At 38.1% G+C, this 18,966-nt stretch overlaps 1 pseudogene; it reads right to left on the reverse strand.

The window, feature by feature from the left end:
• The window catches only part of LOC124363561, a 45,323-nt pseudogene extending 27,027 nt beyond the window's left edge, over nt 1-18,296 (reverse strand).
• Nucleotides 18,297-18,966: the final 670 nt, after the last annotated feature.

Genomic DNA, 18,966 nt, shown 5'->3' on the forward strand with positions numbered 1-18,966 from the left:
ACAAGTTATTATACAAAAATAGAAACTGGGGCTCCTCCGTCCACATATTTAAGATGGCGCTGAAAAACCATATTTGGTTGACTTTTACTATATATAACATTCGTGCCTAATATTGTTAAAATATATCGTATTACAATACGTCTATAGTTGCAATTGCGTATAAAAAGGGTTTGGTCCTGGGCTCTACTTCCATAGCTCCAAAGCCAGGTGTGGGCTGTTCATGATAATTACTTATTCAATAAAGTATTCTACTATATATGTAAATATTGGCTGAAATTCGTCTAAATAAAAGATCTTCAAAGTAATTTTACACATTATGGATTTTGTCGTATGGATCTGCTCTTTGTCTGCAGCTAAATGGCCATCACTGGCTAACATATATCACAATAGAAAGTTCCAAAGTGCCTGCGTTAATTATGCATAAAACTGTTGTTGTCTCTGATCTCCGCATTCTTAGTTTCAACGCCAAGGTTATAAGCTATTTTATGTTATTAAATTTTCGTATAGAACAATATTGTCAGATTTTAAAAACCATTTAATGAGAATACTTCTACCACAATTGCTTAAAAATGGTTTTAAAACCTTGTCTAAAAAACGCACAAAAACTCAATGGTAAACATTTATCACGTACAACGTTTATTCTAATTTTTTATAGAGTTTCACTCAAACACAACGTGAATATAGTAATTGTATAGAAAGAAAATATACTTCGACTCTGCAGATCCAACCCTATAGGTCCGAATAGCTCCTTCAACGAACTTAACATTGCCATTCACTTGTAGAACTTTCATACCAAGTTTCGAAAAATGCTTTGAGAATTGGGGCCGTAATCTTGATAGAGCATGTTTAGATTTACGAATTGCAAATTATGGAACAGAAATCTAGTTAAAACTAATTCGAAACTTTTAGATCTCTCAATGATAGTGATTATCGTTACTGCGCACGAAATCTGGGTGAGATAATTACTAGCCCAATACTGAAACCGCATAATCCGTTACCATGGAAATGTGCTGTTACGCACTGGAGAGATGATCATTTATGTTTCAGTTTTGTGTTTAGGTATGAAATAACATGAAATTGCCTAGGTAAATAGTGCAGTATACGTTTTTTCTCTACTATTTATTCAAATATTATATTCAAAATAACGCTAGCAAATATTTAAAAAACAAAAAAAACTTTTAAATGTTTATATTAGGACATATATTTAATTATATATTTTTTCAATGTTAAGAAAGAATAAACAAGCTTAGAAAGTCTGTAAATGAACTATCTTCTTGAGCGTGAATGTAAATATTCTGTATGTATTATAACTACTACAGTCGATTAACTTTTTATGAAGATTTAATGATAGTATGGCAAACATTAATTTGTTCTTAAGGCCTATTGGATTAAGGGAAGGGGAGACTAGGAATCGAAACCATTTTCTAAACGACTTCTACAGGGTGAGACGAACCACCCATTTGTGATATATGTATAGCGGCTGAACCGAGAAACCTTCGCTCTCCGTTTTTACTAAAACCCTTATATTTCGACCCCAAAGAATTTGGGAAAACACTTTTTAACACCAAAAATACCCTGTATGTACATACGTATATACATACATCACTGGAAGCGTTTTCCAATGTAAAGTTAAGTTGAGCTGTATCTCATTTGAAAGATCTGTAATCACTAATAACTTATAAAATAGTGTTCCTTTATTTCACGTTTTGCATACAGAATCGACCAAAAAGTCAAATATGTACTGGTTCATAGTTTTATTACTATTAACGCATTAAAAATATTAGCAAATCCAAAGTTTTATCCAAGGTGACCAAAGAAGTAATACATTTTTTTAATATGCTACAGTTACCACTTTTCAGCACATGTTGAATTTGTTTAAATACTAAATATGAATATAATTGAAACTCGTAAAATCGAAAATATTTCAAAAACAAGGCATGAAATTCATTACACCCATAAATAGCTCTCTTAATAAATAAATTTGTTCGTATTTAAAAGCTGGCTTTATCCTGAATTATTAGATGATTGATACGTAGTTGGCTAAACCAATAACTAGTAATGTAAAATAGGTGTCCAATAAATAAAGTTACATTTAAAAGTGTTGTTTATCATGCATCTTTGATGAAACCTTTTCTTCATAATTTCTAGATCTTTACCAAACACCTAGCGTTATACTGTATCCTATACTCACAAACCTAATTAAGCGCAAGTATGCGTCCCTTTAATCTCTGTAGACTCCTCGTTCGTTTTAATGATTGACTCTTTAATATCATTAAAAATTCTTATCCATCATATTTCATTAGAATGCATTTATTATACAGAATTCTATATAGTTTTATACTTCAGCTTGTACAGCTTTATGTGTCATTATAAAGCTCAATGGCTATGTTGATACAAATGTAATGCATTGATTCTGCTATTTATTATGTGTATAAGTAATAGTAAAGCTAAAAAATTCAATTTAATTAAATAAATATTGTAAAATAAATAAAAAAATAAGAAACCTATGGAATAAGAAAACTTTTGGGGTCTAGGAGAACGGGCTGACCTTAGTTCGGGTGAATCCCAATGAACTGGGAAAGTACCTCTCCAGGGGCGGCACCGCCAAGGTGTCGCTCAAGACCGAAGGGGATCCGAATCCAACCATCTAACCAATGGTTGGGCTCGGATATAAACGCTTACTTAGCGTCCTGCATGAGGTGGCCCTACTGTCAACAAAACCCCAGGATCTAGGGTAGTGCCTCGATAGTGCACTCTGTTGACGGCCCTCGGCGCCGCGCAGTAGTGGTGCCAGTCCGGGTTCGCCTGGAATCGCACTACAACAAAAACTTTGTTTTTGACTGAGGGCACCCCAATCCCACGGTGGTGAGGCGACCTGTGCCTAAGGGATGCATGGCGCAGGGGTTGTGCGTCGTAAACGGAGCCCTTGGGGGTTGGGCGCCCCCCCAAGCGTAAATAGCATTACCTGTCATGCGGGGCTCTGGCTGGGTGGACCGTTATTTCCTCGGTACTCGTGGGACCTTTTATGGATTCTTTGTACAAAAAAAAACACCAACAGATTTAGATCTGGAAGAACTGCAACGGGCAGTTGCATCCGCACCCAAGCCTTGGATGTATCTGCCTGTTTCCTCTAGCGCTACCACCATCGACGACAATGTAGTACTCGATGATGCAGAGTGGAAGGGTTGAGTCCATGGACACAGACACTGGTGCATGTGTAATGGACTACAACCTTAAGCTCCCCTTTAAACTGCGCATGGAGCAAAAGAAGGCCGACGGCACCTGGCTTCCGGACAGTCAATGGAGGAGGCAAACGGGCAAGATGTCGGCCAATGAAAGAAGGAAGATGAGGAAACAGAGGGAGGCAGGCAGCACCGGAGGCAACTGCAGGTGCAGTCTCTACTCCTAGTGGGAAGAGAGGGCGCTCGGGCGCCCGACCGCACCTCCTGAGCAAGCAGAGCGTGCGAGGAGTAGCAATCCCTCAACGGAGGAGGGATTGGGAGAAACATTCAGGGAGGTTCTGACGGGACATAAGCTAGTCTTGGTCCCTGCGAACTTTCCTGAGAGGCGCCTCTCAGAGGAGGAGGCTATGGAGCTTCGGGGGCGCATTCTCGACGAGGTACCTCAGCAGAGGGTGTGTGCCTGCAGTTTAAGAGGTGTTTCCCGGAAAGGGGGGCTCTCGTCATGCTATGTGGCAGTGACGAAACCAGGGATTGGCTGCGGGGTCTGGCTCCGGGGCTGGTCGGTGGCCCTGGGGGAATAGGGGGTGATCTGTGGGGACTACAAAGACCTCTTAAGATCTACCAAGGTCTTCCTAAGGGTTGATGGCCCCATGGCCGAGAAGGACACTGCGACCATTTCTCAAGGCCATAAACAAACAGAACGCTGGGATCTCTGTGTCGGACTGGAGGGTTGTTGGAGATGTCCACACGGGAGATTCCAGAACACTCGTAATTTTAATAGATGAACAATCTTTCAGCCACTCTTAAGGGGAGGGGCTGGAGGGTGTTCATTGGTGTGGAGCAGGTCTAGCTGAGGGCGCGGGGTGGGGCGGCTGATCATGGGGATCAAGGTTCTTCAGATCAACCTACAGCACAATAAGGCTGCCTCGGCTGTATTCTGCAGACGCTTCCTGTCGGAAGATTTTCATGTGGCCCTGATACAGGAACCTTGGATCAGCAAGGGAAAAAATATGAGGGCTTTCAATGACAGGGGTGAAAATTGTTAATGCCCAGGTTGAAAATGCCTGGACATGGTATTGTTGTAAGCAACAAGGTGGACAGCATTCCTGTTCTGGAATTTTGTTGCAGGGATCTCGCCACAGTCAGGCCGATGGTGGCTGGTACTAGACAAAACCCTGCTAGTTGCATCATCATATGTACCGTATGATGATGCGGAGTCCACGCCCTCCAGGGAACTGGCTGCCTTGGTGGACCATGTTTGGGAGGAGTGCGGCAAATCTGGTGGTGGGATGCGACGCCAACTCGCACAACGAGGCGTGGGGCAGCACCAACACCAATAACAGAGGTAAGTTACTTCTAGAATATATAATGTCCCGTAGTCTAATAATTGAAAATGTGGGTAATGCGCCCACGTTTCGCACGGGAGGTGCTAGATGTGACCATGATGTCGGAGGGTAATGGCTGGTCGGATGCATGGCTGGCATGTGTCTGACGAGCCTTCCCTCTCTGATCATGCTCAAATCTGTTTTAAGATCGGTGAACAAAACAGATGCTAGAAAAAGTTCAGTATAGGAAAGCCGAGGAACACAAACTGGGTATCATACAAGGAAAACCTCAGGGCACGGCTGGATTCTGATTCCACTAATGGGAAACGGATTCACAGCGCGGCGCAGCTGGACGAATCGGCTGACGGTATAACTTCTGCGATTTAGGCTCCTTTGATCTCAGCTGCCCGGTTATCAACAAAAATAGATCAAAGGTAGCCTGGTGGAGCTCTGAACTGGCCTCTTTGAGGAAGAGGGTCAGGGCTCTTTTCAGGAGAGCCAAAACTTGGGGCACTTGGGACACCTACCATGAGGCTCTTGCACTGTAAAACCACAAGGTTCGTACGGCCAAGAGGTTAGCCTGGAAGAAGCTCTGCACCGATATTGACAGTGTGCAGGGCTGTGCAAGGCTGCAAAAGCTATTGGGCAAAGAATCCCATCTCGCCGCTTGGTAGTCTCAAGGACGATCAAGGTGTTTACATTACTGAGCTGAAAGGAGTTTTCTGACAGTTATGATGGGAACACACTTCCCCGGACTGTATTGTTCATGAGAGTGAACAACCACCCGAAAGTGAGGGGAGACATGCGGGTCGCGCCACCCATTTGCAGTGGAGTCTGGCGCACCGTATTGTTACCTTCAGTAGGATTGAGTGGGCTATTAACTCATTCAGTTCCTACAAGGTTCCTGGGGGCGACGGGGTGAGACCGGCTTGCTTGCAGCGAGGATTGGACATTCTCCTTCCCCAGCTGTGCAGACTGTTCAGAGCCTCCGTGGCTCTCAGGTATATCCCACTATCCTGGAGAGTGTCCAGAGTGGTGTTCATACCGAAGCAGGGGAGGGCGGGCATGGATCGGCCCTAAGTCTTTCAGGCCGATATGCCTGTCCTCCTTCCTTCTCAAAACCATGGAGAAAATGGTTGCCAGGTTTGTTTGGGAGGGAGCTCTTCTGGAGCGACCATTGCATTCTAAACCAGCATGCCTACACTCCAGGAAAGTCATGCGACTCGGCCCTGCATCAATTGGTATGCAGGATTGAGAAGACGCTGGCTGCGGAAAAAGAGATAGCCATAGGAGTCTTTTTAGACATTGAAGGTGCCTTTGATAATAACAGCCACTCAGGCGATTATCAATGCGGTCTCAAGGACGTGGCGTTGATGGTCAGGTGTGTGACTGGATAGGGGCCTTGCTCACGGCCAGGGTTGTTGTTACAACCCTCATGGGAGCAAGTGTTAGTGCGAAGGCTACGAGGGGCTGTCCGCAAGGCGGCGTCCTCTCTCCTCTTCTGTGGAACCTGGTTGTGGATGACCTGCTAAATTCTCACTGAATAGCAGCGGTGTCTTTGCACAATGGTACGCAGACGATATTGTGATTCTTGTGAGTGGCAAGTTCAACACAACAATCACGGAACTGACCAATGCTTCTCTGAACATGGTGGAGAAACTGGTGTGATAAGGTTTGGCCCTCACCGTCAACCCCACCAAGGCTGCCGTGGTTGCCTTTAACAGGAGGCGACAGATGGAGAGCATTGGTCCCTTTCTATTTAAAGGCTCACCCGTTGAGCTGAGGCCTGAGGTCAAGTACCTGGCGTGATCCTAGATATGGTTCTAAACTGGGGACCTCATCTAGAAAGGGTCATTGCCAGGGGTAAGTGGTTCTCTAATGCAATGCAGCCGTGTGTGATAGGTGGGCCCTGGGGACTGAAGCCGAGACTCTTGTACTGGCTTTATGTTTCCGTGGTCAGACCTGCACTAATGTACGGAGCTGTCGTATGGTGGCCAAAAACGGAAGCCAAGACGGTGGTAGCACGTATGGCGGGTATCCAAAGGATGGCCTGCCTAGCTATCACTGAGGCTTTTCCCAGTGCGCCAGGCACGGCTCTGGACTGCTGTCTTAACCTCGCCCCCCTGGACATTGAAATTCTCGAGCTATGGCCAGGAGGAGTGCCTACTGTTTTCAGCAGATGGGACTCTGGTCGGGCTGCAGCGGTGGGCACTTGCAGAATTAGCACTCTGATACAGGAGGATGTTTTGCACATGATCTCTGATCAGATGCCACAAAAGTTTTCCTTTGACAAAACCCCTTTATGATTATTTTACCCTCAAGGGATGATTGGTCAGAGGGGAAGAAACCTCTTTCCACCAGCGGAAGCTCGAATGGTACACCAGACGGCTCCAAAACAAAAAGCGGCACAGGCGCTGGAATTCTGGGAGTGAGACCATGTAGGGAGCTGGTGGTTCCTATGGGTCCGTATCCGACAGTCTTTCAAGTGGAGGTCGCAGCCATTATGGAATGTGCTCGTGAGAATCTTCGTCTGCAATATAGGGGCAAGACGATTAACATTTTCACGGACAGTCAGCAGCGCTGAAGGCGCTGGATTCCTGTGCAATCAAATCCAAATGGTTTGGGATTGCTATCAGACCGTTTCCCTCCCTTGCCAGAATCAACAATGTAACCGTTTGTTTGGGTTCCTGGTCATGAGGGGATTCTTGGGAACGAAAGAGCTGATGCCCTGGCCAACCAGGGGCTCAGCAACAATTATGACGGGCCCTCAACCGTTCTGCGGTGTTCCAAGGTGTGAATCCTCTAGGGTTGTCTCGAGATGGATTTGCGCGGAGCATGGGAGAAGGTGGAGGTTGCATCCGGGTTTAAGAGTGAGTAGTAGAATGGTATTTACAGTCACCTTCTTCCAAGGTGGCTTCGGAACCTTCTCTCATTAAACAGATCAATGTCTTCTAAGGTCATTGGTCTCATTACGGGCATGGTCACCTGAGGAAGCATCTACACAGAGTTGGCATTCTTCAGGAGGATCCGCTCTGTGGAAGGTGTATGTAGTGTAATGAGCAGGAGGAGACTGCTGAGCACCTGCTCTTTGATTGCCCTGCAATAGCAGAGAGCGGTATGCCATCTTTGGTAGCATGGACAGGGGTGGTGTGAATTTTCCCAGGAGGACCTGATAGGTTGTTTTCGGCGGTTTGTTGAACTGCTGAAGTTGTAGACTGGTAGGCCTCATGGTGTTTCCGGGGTGCGCAAAAAGCCCTTGAGGCTTAAGTGCATGGCCGCCCCAAGGGAAAAACACCTATGGAATATTCTAGACATCTAAATCAGTGTTTACAGTGTACAGATCCATATCATGTTGGAACATTGGACACGTTCAACTGACCTTTATTACTGTGACATCTGCTGTTTTTATCACTCACAGTCTCAATATAGACAAGTTAAACAATCTCATGCACGTGGAGGAAACAATATTGTTTCCCTGAACACTTACATTCAAAGCCATTGCATTGAAAACGATTGGTTTTGTGTAACTGTTATTAGTATTGTACTCACTTTGGTTAAAACCTTGTCAAGATTTATATAATTTTATGGCAATTTAACAAGACAATACATTTTTATGGCTAATATGAATCCATGAGACGGAGAGTGCGCAAAAGATATATTGTTATAATAACAGAGAACACTGGAGGTACATCTTACTTTACTGTATCCCACGTTTTTTCCCTGGAGAACCGTAACTGGTTGTGACTGGATGTAACAGCACTCTGTTGAGTAGGATTCACTGACCCCTTGGGTTATAACAAACAACGCTGGAGGCGTACGTCACTTTACTGTAGGTCACTCTGTCTCTGGAGAACCGTAACTGATTATGTATATATATATATATATAATATATATATATATATATATATATATATATATATATATATATATAAATATATATATAAACCAAATTGTGCCCAAATAATCTATCTTATCTCCTATATAAAACAATCTGGTCACATTGTATAATCTTGGTGACTTGTAAATATAAAAAAAAAATATTAGGAAGGGTTAAAAAAGACCTTGGAGCAAAATAAATAATCTTTATTAACATATAAATTCTTCGATGGGAGGATTTTTGTTAAACATATGCCTGCAATATTCTTTATTACTTTTTTTAATGATAATGACATTATACTGTTGATGTGTGATAATTAGATTTAGTACTGAAATGTAAGCATCAATCCAACAAGATAGTGCATACATAGCCCAGTCTTGATCCGACTTTTGCATGATGCAGTGACACCAACGATTTAAATCCCTTGAAAAATGTAACTTTTGGCTAATAATATATCATTCGTTTTTTAATTTTATTTGATGTGATCAAAACATTTTTTGTTTAAAAAGCCTTAAATATTTCAGGGTGTAAACATTTCTGAAAATATAAAAGTTTATAAATTCACAAAACGTAGCTTAAAGAAATCTGTTATTTCAGGTGTTTTAGTAAGCGTAGTCACCACACTTAATTTATGCCCCTTTTTACTTTAATAGGTTTTATTTTAATGATAACCTTCTTTACCATCACTAAGGATCATTATTGTGATACCTATCTGTTATTAATATATCAAGGAGTATAGGCAGTCATTTTTATTTGTATTTTAAAAAGAACAGTTTAACTTGTAAAATGTAATTAACTCCCAGATTCGATAATGTCGGATAGGTTTTTATGATTCGTATTTGTAGCATTCATTCAAATAATTATTAATTTACAACACTTGTAATGTTTGTACACGTATCTTAGTTGTAAGTAATTATTTTACTAATAATATACTTTTTATTTAAATTTTGATTATCCTATTAACATTATAAATGAGAATTTGGCGAGGTCTTGTGACGATACTTGGATGATTGGAACAAATTCCACAAAACTAAGTGGATGTACTGAGAAGAATTTGACATATAAGAGGCAGGTTTTTAATTTACTTAGGTTCGTATATATTGCCTAACTAGATTAAGAATAAGAATTAAACATACATATTCATTTTCCAAATATTATGCATAAATCATTAAAAATGAAGATTTATTTCCTGTAAGGATAGGTCAAATTGGTGACAGCTGACTGAATCACAGAAACCAACGTGTCACGCATTGTTCACCAGTATGTACAGGTATGACACGTACCAGCTGTCGTGTGTTGCAAATGCTAATAACAGCAGTATTGTCCAGTTTTTTTTTTACTATATATGGTAACAGTTATGACTAAAAAACGACTAAACGGATTAGTAACAAAGGACATATGTATATTACGTCCCTAAATGCGTAGGCATACCTGACCCAGATGGTGTTTGCAACACCAGTTCAAGGAGATTTCTTGTAGGAAACGTAAAAAACGCCTTTAACAAAGGATTGCCTTCGCCCCTGCAAAGTGCCTCAAGCTCGGGAATTTTTAACTAAACTTACACCAAAATGCGCAAATCAGTAACTAACTCAATAAGTTTGGAGCTGGTTAGTAATAAACTCAAGGAGCTGGTAGTTACTCTGTGACGAGCTCAAACCGGATATTCTTCTTCTGTCCGAACATGGTTTTAATGACAAAAATATTGATCTGTTTGTCATAGAAAAGTACATACTTGCCTATAGTCTTAAATAGGACCCACTTTAAAGGAGGCGGTGTTGCTGTTTTTGTCAAATCATGTTTTTGATTTTAAAAAGTTGGATTACTCAAGTGGAGGAAAAGGTATTTGAGCTCTCGGGTATTTCTGTTGGTCCTCAGTAATGGTCGCTCAATCTCGGATTTGTGGTTTATAGATCTCCAAAAAGGTCAGAAAATAAATTCTTTAAATACATTGAGAATACTCTAGTAGAAATAGCGCCATGAACTCGACAATTTCTGATAGCTGGAGATTTCAATATTAACATATTGAATCAGGGTTGTAGCAAAACCAGAAAGTTCCGAGATTTACTGGCCAGCTTCAATCTTGGTTGGTTGGTGAATTCACCGACGAGTGTTTGGTGGTTATCAGACCGCTTTAGATAACATTGTGACCAACCTATCCAGTACGTTCGTGTCCGTTGTAGCCACTGCCATATCTGACCACGATGCGCAATTAATCAAAAATTAGTGAACAGGTTAAAAATCACAAAAGGAATAAAAACTGCATATATGAGAGATGCACGTCCTTCCTACATTAACCTGTTAAAACAAACAGTTGAATCGAGAACTTTGGCAATTTAATACAATTCAAACCTCGTCAGAAATGTTCGATTATTGAAATGATTGCTTTAATTAGAATCTAAATGTATATTGTCTATTTAAAACATATTAATTTTAAAGAGAACAGAAAAACTAATTGGATTACTCCAGGAATAATTGTTTCTAGAAATAAAGTTACGGTTGTATTGGGAATAATGAAAACTATCAACAAGCTTTTTTACAAAAAAATTTGTAAAAAGAATAAATTAATCTATCGAACGGTTATTAAAGCAAAGCGGCCAAAGCCTATGAATATAACAAAGCAATGAAGGAAATAAATAAATGTTCAAAGAACCGCTTGAGGTATAATTAATAAGCACAAAACCAAGGAACCCAATAAACATAGAAATTTAAATCAATCGGGAAATTATTAAGGACCATTAATGTCTTTTTTTTGCAAACCAAAATCTTGGCGGTTCTTTCGAAACGAGTGAAACATCAAGTCCCATCTTGTCAATGGTGTTAAACTCCTGTAACAGAGGAGGAAGTGGCTGGCGTGATGCGTTTTCTAAGGGTGTCGAAGTCAACTGACGTAAATGGCTTTTCAAGCATTGTTACATGCCTCTGCTGAAACCACTGACAATGATAATTGTTAAATCTTTCCAAGAAGGCATGTTTCCTACGACACTGAAAAGAGCTGTAGGAATTTCAATTTTTAAGAAAAATGATCCATTGAAAATAAATAATTATCGGCCAATCTCAATCCTACAATTGCTAAGTAAGCTTTTTGAAAAACGTTTCTTAAGTTAAAATGATAAATTTCTTTGAGAAAAATTATTATCTCCAAATCAGTTTGGATTAGGGTAAATCCACATTGATGCAATCACGCACTTAATTAAGCTGATTGTCGATAGCTTGGACAAGAAAACAGTAACGCTCAGCGTTTTTCCTTGATTTGTGTAAGGCTTTCGATTGTGTGGATCACACCATTCTCCTCAACAAATTGCACAACAAACGGTATTAAAGGATTCCCACTGAAGTGGCTTCAGTCATACCTCTCTGATAGAAAACAGCATCAGTTCAACATTCATTTTTACGTACAACCAGTCAGATATGGGATCCCGCAGGGATCCATCCTCGGATCAGTTCTGTTCCTAGTGTACGTAAACAGTTTGAACTCAAAGATTCCTAAAGGACACATGGTCCAATATGCAGATGACACGACTCTCTCTTTCACATGCAAATCAAAATTTCAAATTTAAATTCAAGCTTACGAAGAATTAAATGCATGTACTCAATATTCTGAAAACATAAACTTGAAACTGTATTGTTCGAAGACAAACTACATTGTTTTTGGTGGAAGCACTGCGCCATTTCAGTACAGACATACTGTAATGTTGGACGAGAAGGTCCTGGATGAAGTTGACTGTACGAAACTCCTGGGAATACTCCTCGATAGAGGGTTGACTTGTAGGAACCATGTGCACAGTGTTTGTGCGAGACTATCAAGTAATAACTATCTCCTGAGAGTTCTTGCCGAATACTTTCCAGATCATATGATGAAAACTGCATTTTAGTGTTTGGTCCCAAACACATTTATCCTACGATATTATAATGTAGGGTGGCTGTTCAAATAGTGACTTCCACAGACTGGTTGTCTTGCAGAAGGGAACTATCAGAATTATTGCTAAAGTTTAGAGAGTCATGTAGGAATTCATCTAGCTCAAAATACTAACATTACCATGTTTGTATATACTGGAAAATACTGTACACTGCCGGTTTAAGAGCCAAACTGCTGGTTCGAGGTCGGGACACTCACAACTACGATGCAAGGTATCGTGAAAACCATGCTCACATAGATTGATAAGATAAGAGCAACTTCCTTCACAAGCCGGCATAGAGTTTCTAAATAGGCTCCCTGAAGAAATAAAATCTATAAATGATGTATATCGATTCAAGAGTCCATTGCGACACTTTTTATTGTCTCATTTAGATTATACAGTTGGCGAATTTATGGACCATCTCACTAGCTCTAATGTGAGATTATATAGGGGCGTTGAGATCCAACGTTATTTTTTTATTATTTATAAATTTTACTGCTTGAACCCTTATTGTTAACTAATAACGATATTGATTACGATATTTTTAAATTTTATCCTTAGCATAAGGCATGTTACTATTTAATGGGTATAAAATTATTATTATGTGACGCATGCTATGCAATGTTAAAAGTTTTTCTGACAATAAACGTATATTGCATTGTATTGTATTGTATATAATATGTACATGATAATACGTGCGGTGCATGAATATTTTAGTTTTGAAAATTACAATAGCGATCCATCATTTTATATTAAAAGTGTTTCTTTAAAAAGGCTACGAATTTTGACAGTAGAAAACTCCACATTATCACAAAATAGTTTTAAATGTTACTAAAAATTTGATTGTATACTAAGATATAATATACTAAAATGGGCCAAGAGATTTGAATATTTTCCAGTATCCATCAAATTATAATATGTTTGATATGCTATTAATTCCTTTGTACTACGACGTCCAAAGTGAAAAGTATCGTCTTATTAATTTTTATCTACAAGTTAAAAACGCTTTTCAGTCTAGCAAGATCTCATTTAACATGACAGTTTTTCTTAGAAAGGTGTAAAAATCTCTAAAAATAATTATACAAAACTGCAAAAAGTAAATAGTTGTCAGGAGAATGCAAACCCATAATTTTTTGAGATGATAAAATGACTAATATTAGGTGTTGATATCACAGCAATCTACTTTTAGACAGTTGATTTATAGAATAGTCCACCCTCCAACTTACCCACAAGTCATCCTTCCTTTTTCATTTGTCTGCTCTATCAAAATTAATATGATAGAAGATCAGGGATTGTAATATATATAGTATAACTGCTGCGACCACTAAATAATAAATGTTATAAATATTTGGAAAATTAGGATTTAAAAATAAATTTTGTCAAAACTTAAATTTTGTAATAAAATTATGTTTTTTTATTTATAATAATTGGTCTCTATTCCTAGCTACAGCATTTCAAAAATAAGAGAACGACTCTTTTAATCTATTCTAATATATAAAAACATCACGTGTGTTAATGATGTAAAAACTACTGAACCGATTGCACTGAATTTGTAATTTGATATTTTTTAGTCTCTATTTAATAAGCCCTATTGTTATTTCTAAAATAATCCCTTCAGGCTACATCCCACAGATCCCAGAAACTACCCTTTGGCTCACAATTAGGAAAAGAACGATAATATGTATGTGTCATAATTGAGCTGTGGCGCTGAGAGCATGGATCCGATTATTTATTCGGTTAAGCATTTGGCCAATTCTGTGGCACTATGAGCTGTGGCACTGTGAGCTAACGGTTGGCGCTGTGAGATTAGGCACTATAAGCCACCACCGCTTTAATATGGAAAATAATACTACTATCCCGTACAGTGATCTATGTCATATTATAAGTCGTTTTAAAAGAAACGCCCATTGGAATAAATAATGTTTTCCTTTTTGAATTATTCTATGTTAAAACAATATTTTTATAAAGACATCAAATCCTAAGTTTATGAACGAAAATGAGAAAGATAGCACCTACTTTACTTGTAAATATTAAATAAGTTCACTGCCAAAAATTAAAATTTACTTGACAAACTATGTTTAATAATTATGTAAAAATGTTGTGTTCATGGGTGTATAGCACGTTTTATTACTAAATATTTTATTAAGTGCAATAACTAAAAAAACTGGAAAAGTAAACGAGATATGTTTAAATTATGAATAGTTTATTGTTAAAAAATAATACATGTAATAAACATACAGCTTTAAATAAATAACACACAAAATATAGAATGAATTTATCTTCTGTCTAGATCCATAAAAGCAGAATACAACTGACTGATTCGTCATTAAATATGAGAAACTTCAGAATGGATTTTGAAAAAAAGTCTGTATACATCTTTGTAGTCTTGTAAGTGCTCTACTAAAAAGGAATTTAAATTTCGTAGTCTAACTACAGAAATCCGCACAGAATTCCACAGGATCCGCAGTATTTCAAATCTGTCTGTCAGAGACAATTTTCAAAAAAATGGTGTCCAGTGACATTTGGTCTATGAATGAAAGACGAACGTACGGTGCAACTATTTTCACTGTTCAAACATATATTGTAACCTTGAACTGAAAAGGTTAAAATATTATAATCCAGCTTCTCCAGCATCCATCAACGACACATCAATACATGGTAATCACCTTCTCGTAGTAATAATATATTCATACAAATTAAATATGAATTTATTGCATTGAATATAGAAAAAGTAACATGTTTGTACAAGTTCATGTTTATTCATCAAAATCGCAGTCGTGCATTTGGTAAATACACGTAAGTGGCCAAATAAAGGGAACCAATTAATGTGGATTGATCATTGTCAAACATTGAAGAGGTTGATATAAACTCATACAATTAATTACAAACACATCGTCAATGCAGAAACAAGCGGACAGGCTGCTGAATGTGGTAACAGGTGTTTGTGTAAATGTTTGAAACTGAATGTTGGTTAATTAGGCTTTGAATTCTCCACACACCAGTGTCAAACACACGTCACTAAGTAAACTTATTAATCATGGTGGATTAATACATTTAATATATTACTTTTGATAGTTAGTCCATATAAACAAAACGATTCCTAATGTGACGTAATGAAATAAGCATAAAACAAATATCATGATAATTTACTGTATCAAAGTTCAGTGATTACGTCATGATATTAAATATCTGGATCCTATTTATATAATTATGAAGGTAAATAATTATAACGTAGTAATAATAAATTTGTGTATTCGTTAGATATGCCTTTTGCACACAAAAATCAGAATGCACTTTAATTTGCACAATCCAAGGACCGCCAACAAAAAATAGAAGGAACGCTGAATTGTTTTGATTCTTTGTTTATATTTTTGATGTAATATGTTAAGTTTTTTTTATAAAACAAGGTTAATTGCGAGCCAAACTAAGTCAGAGTGGGAGGCCTCACGTTCGCCCCTCATAGACAACATCCCTGCCATGAGAGCATCTCCCAATGGACTGATGTTTACCATTAAAATAATTGAACTAGTAGAGCTGTAATTTCTCAAAAATTTCAGAACTATTAATTTGCTCTTTCAACAGTTATCTTACATACTGAAAGACACAGAAAAAGACTAGACTGATTTCATCTAGTAATGGTAAAGATGTCCACTTAAACGCGGTGGCTAATATTAAGTAGAAGCATACATTTTAAGAGTACAACACTTAGAATAAACAAATGTAATGCCACATTGCCTAATAAGTTTATCTTCTATGCACAATTGCAATATAATCCGAGTTCTCTTGCATTTACAAGCAATGTAAATAAACAAAAAGGGATTATCCGGTGACAAACTTCTAATGTTTTCGTTTTTTGGGTGGAAGGGTAGCAGACTGTATTTTCAGTTTGTTTGCGCATAAAATAACGTAGAATTGTTAGACGTTATTGAACGAGTCCTTCAGAGTGTCACTAGCTTGTATCTCTATACAATGGTTTTCATTTGAAAAACCACGAAATTCACAAAACATCACACGACACTCGTGTTCGGTAAGATTAATTGCTTCAGGACATTTATCAATAGGAAATACTTCATCTTTCTCTAAATTCCCTCCGTAAGATTCTTGCAAGGTGGAAAGTGAGCAAAAATTTTGTTCTGAACAGAGTTTTAATTTGTTCACTCTTTTCCTTTAAGACTTTGAAGAGCTGTCAGTTCTTCAGTTATAACAAAGTTATCGTCAATTCCTGTAATAAAAAAGAGGAGCTGAACTGTATTATTTGTCAGTGCTCTCGTCCATGGCAAGAGAATGGTATATAAACTTCTTACATATGTCCTTTAAGACAATACTGAACTTCTTCCCCCGTATCCTCAATGTTTTTCGTTATAGTTCTGGCAGAAAAAACTAATAGCTTTAATAATAGACAATTTCTCTAAGCACATTGTTTTGACAATAGCCTTTAAATAAGTTTAAAAGAATTCTGCGTAACTGTAGGCCCTTACTCCCTTGGCTATTATTTCGGCAACATGGTAACTAGCTCGCACAGCAGTATAGTTAACTTTCCTTTCCTTAAAAAAATATTTCATTGCAACGTTAAATTCTTCTTCAGTAACACCACTTTGGCCTCACGAGTAGGGTGACCAGACGCCCGGCTTTAGGAGAACATGATCTCCCTTTTAATGTTTGTCCTATTGTCCTCCCGGCTTTTAAAATTTATGTAAAATTTCCGGCAATTTGGCGAACGCTTAAATGTTCAAAATAGTAGCATCACATTAAAAAATTCCTCCGAATTCCCGAAGATATGCCATGTAAAATTATTGCAGCGCACAGGTCACGTAATGGCATGTTTATAATACTTCTTATATTTTTGTATTTTTCTTTTACCCAACTTTTTTATTTTGATGATTGAATATATATAATTACATTACGAAAGTTTTATTAACTCCCACCAACGTAATTTTGGATGGACAAGAAAAATAAAAAGTACAATAAATGCGAAGTAGTCTAGTGGAAGTTTACTATAGCACTTAAAATTGTTTCCACTATTGAACTTTTTTGGAGGTATGGTCCTTTGCATTACATATATTATTGTAATTGACATATATAATTGGTTATAAACCGTATATTTTGAATTGGTTATTGACATTTAACAATCAGTTTTGTGTAGTGAATGTATAAGAAGCAAAATGATACAATTTTCAATATGTCACCATTTTGAAGAGCTGAAACTTTCACAGAATATTTTAAAACCAATTTTATTAATTATGTAGAGTTTTAAAATGTTAGGTGCATAAAAGGGCAAGTAATATAAAATAAAAAGTTTAAACCTCTTCATGGGTCACTCTGTGTAGTAATAAAGTGATGAGAGTGTGAGAGAATATTCCAGGTACACAGGCTAGACCCTGATACAAAGGGATTGGGAGGAGACCGGGTATAGTTGATACACTTTTTACTTTCTGGTTTTTGTATTTTTCCTCTATAACTGTACTGAAACAAATGCAAAGTAATAAGGTACCATAAGTGTTTGGCTATCAGTTGGTAAATTTCGAAGTTTTATAAATATACATTTGTGGTGTCTAAAAAATATTTTGTAAACTTTGCCAGATGTATCAATTTAACACAGTCTGGGTTGAGTTGATACAGCTATGGGTCAAGTTGAGACGGTGCCAGAATTCAGGATAATAGTAACCAAAACATGTATTTTGAAAGGGTTTTATTGTTTTAAAATGTACAAATACATTAATACCAAAATATAATATTCTAAAGAAAATTTTAAAAATGAATATAATGGATTTTTACATTGTTCTAATAAATTTCTTAGTTTCACAAAAATTTTCATTTTTAAACACCATTTAGTGTCACAGGCCCTTAGTTCGGCAAGTCGTTCCGATTCTGAAGAGAAACATGGGTCTGATTGGCAGTTAACACAAGTGTAAAAAGGGCTGTCCTCTGCACAAGCTATGTGTGCCCACTTCTTGCAGGAAACACATTGGATCCAATCTTGACCCGGTTTGGTCTTCTTCATCAGAGTCTGATTCATGTTTTTTTAGGCTTCACACTTTTTTATCTTGTTTCCTTGGTTTCTCGACCTGTTTGTTTTGTTCATAACCAAATAACTTCATTAGTTTTGCCTTTTTTCTGTTTTAATGGCCCTCTTCCTCTCTCTCTCCTTTGTATCTTGCTCTATCTTATTTTTATAGGGGTATCTGTAAGAGTGCAGGACCTTAAGGGTTGCTTGCCTTTACCGCTTGTTTTGCGTTCTCCTGCTTTTGGTAGAGGGCGAATTTGTCTGGTGTAACAATGGGAGAGATAGCTTCAAGGCCAGCAATACCAACTGACGACTCTTTTTCAGTGATTTCAGCTAATACCGATGTAGAAGGATGTTGTACAATTCCTGATGTAGGAGGCGGATTGACTTCTTTGAGGATGTAGAAGGTTGTTGGTCTTCTACGGGTGAACTTCTTTGGATGTAGAAGGTTGTTGGTCTTCTACGGGTGTAGAAGGTTGTTGGTCTTCTACGGGTGTTGGTCTTCTTGTGTTGTAGAAAGCTGACGATCAGTTACAAAGCTTGACAAAAAATCTTCGTCCTTAAAAATGTCTGGGTTATACGGCATGACCCATGAAGCTTATCCTGCCACAATATTATTTGGTGTCATGGCATTTGCAAAGGCATTAACATTGGCATTTACAACATTAGGAATGTCATAAAT

Source organism: Homalodisca vitripennis, chromosome 5, assembly GCF_021130785.1.
Source record: "Homalodisca vitripennis isolate AUS2020 chromosome 5, UT_GWSS_2.1, whole genome shotgun sequence".
NCBI lineage: Eukaryota > Metazoa > Arthropoda > Insecta > Hemiptera > Cicadellidae > Homalodisca > Homalodisca vitripennis.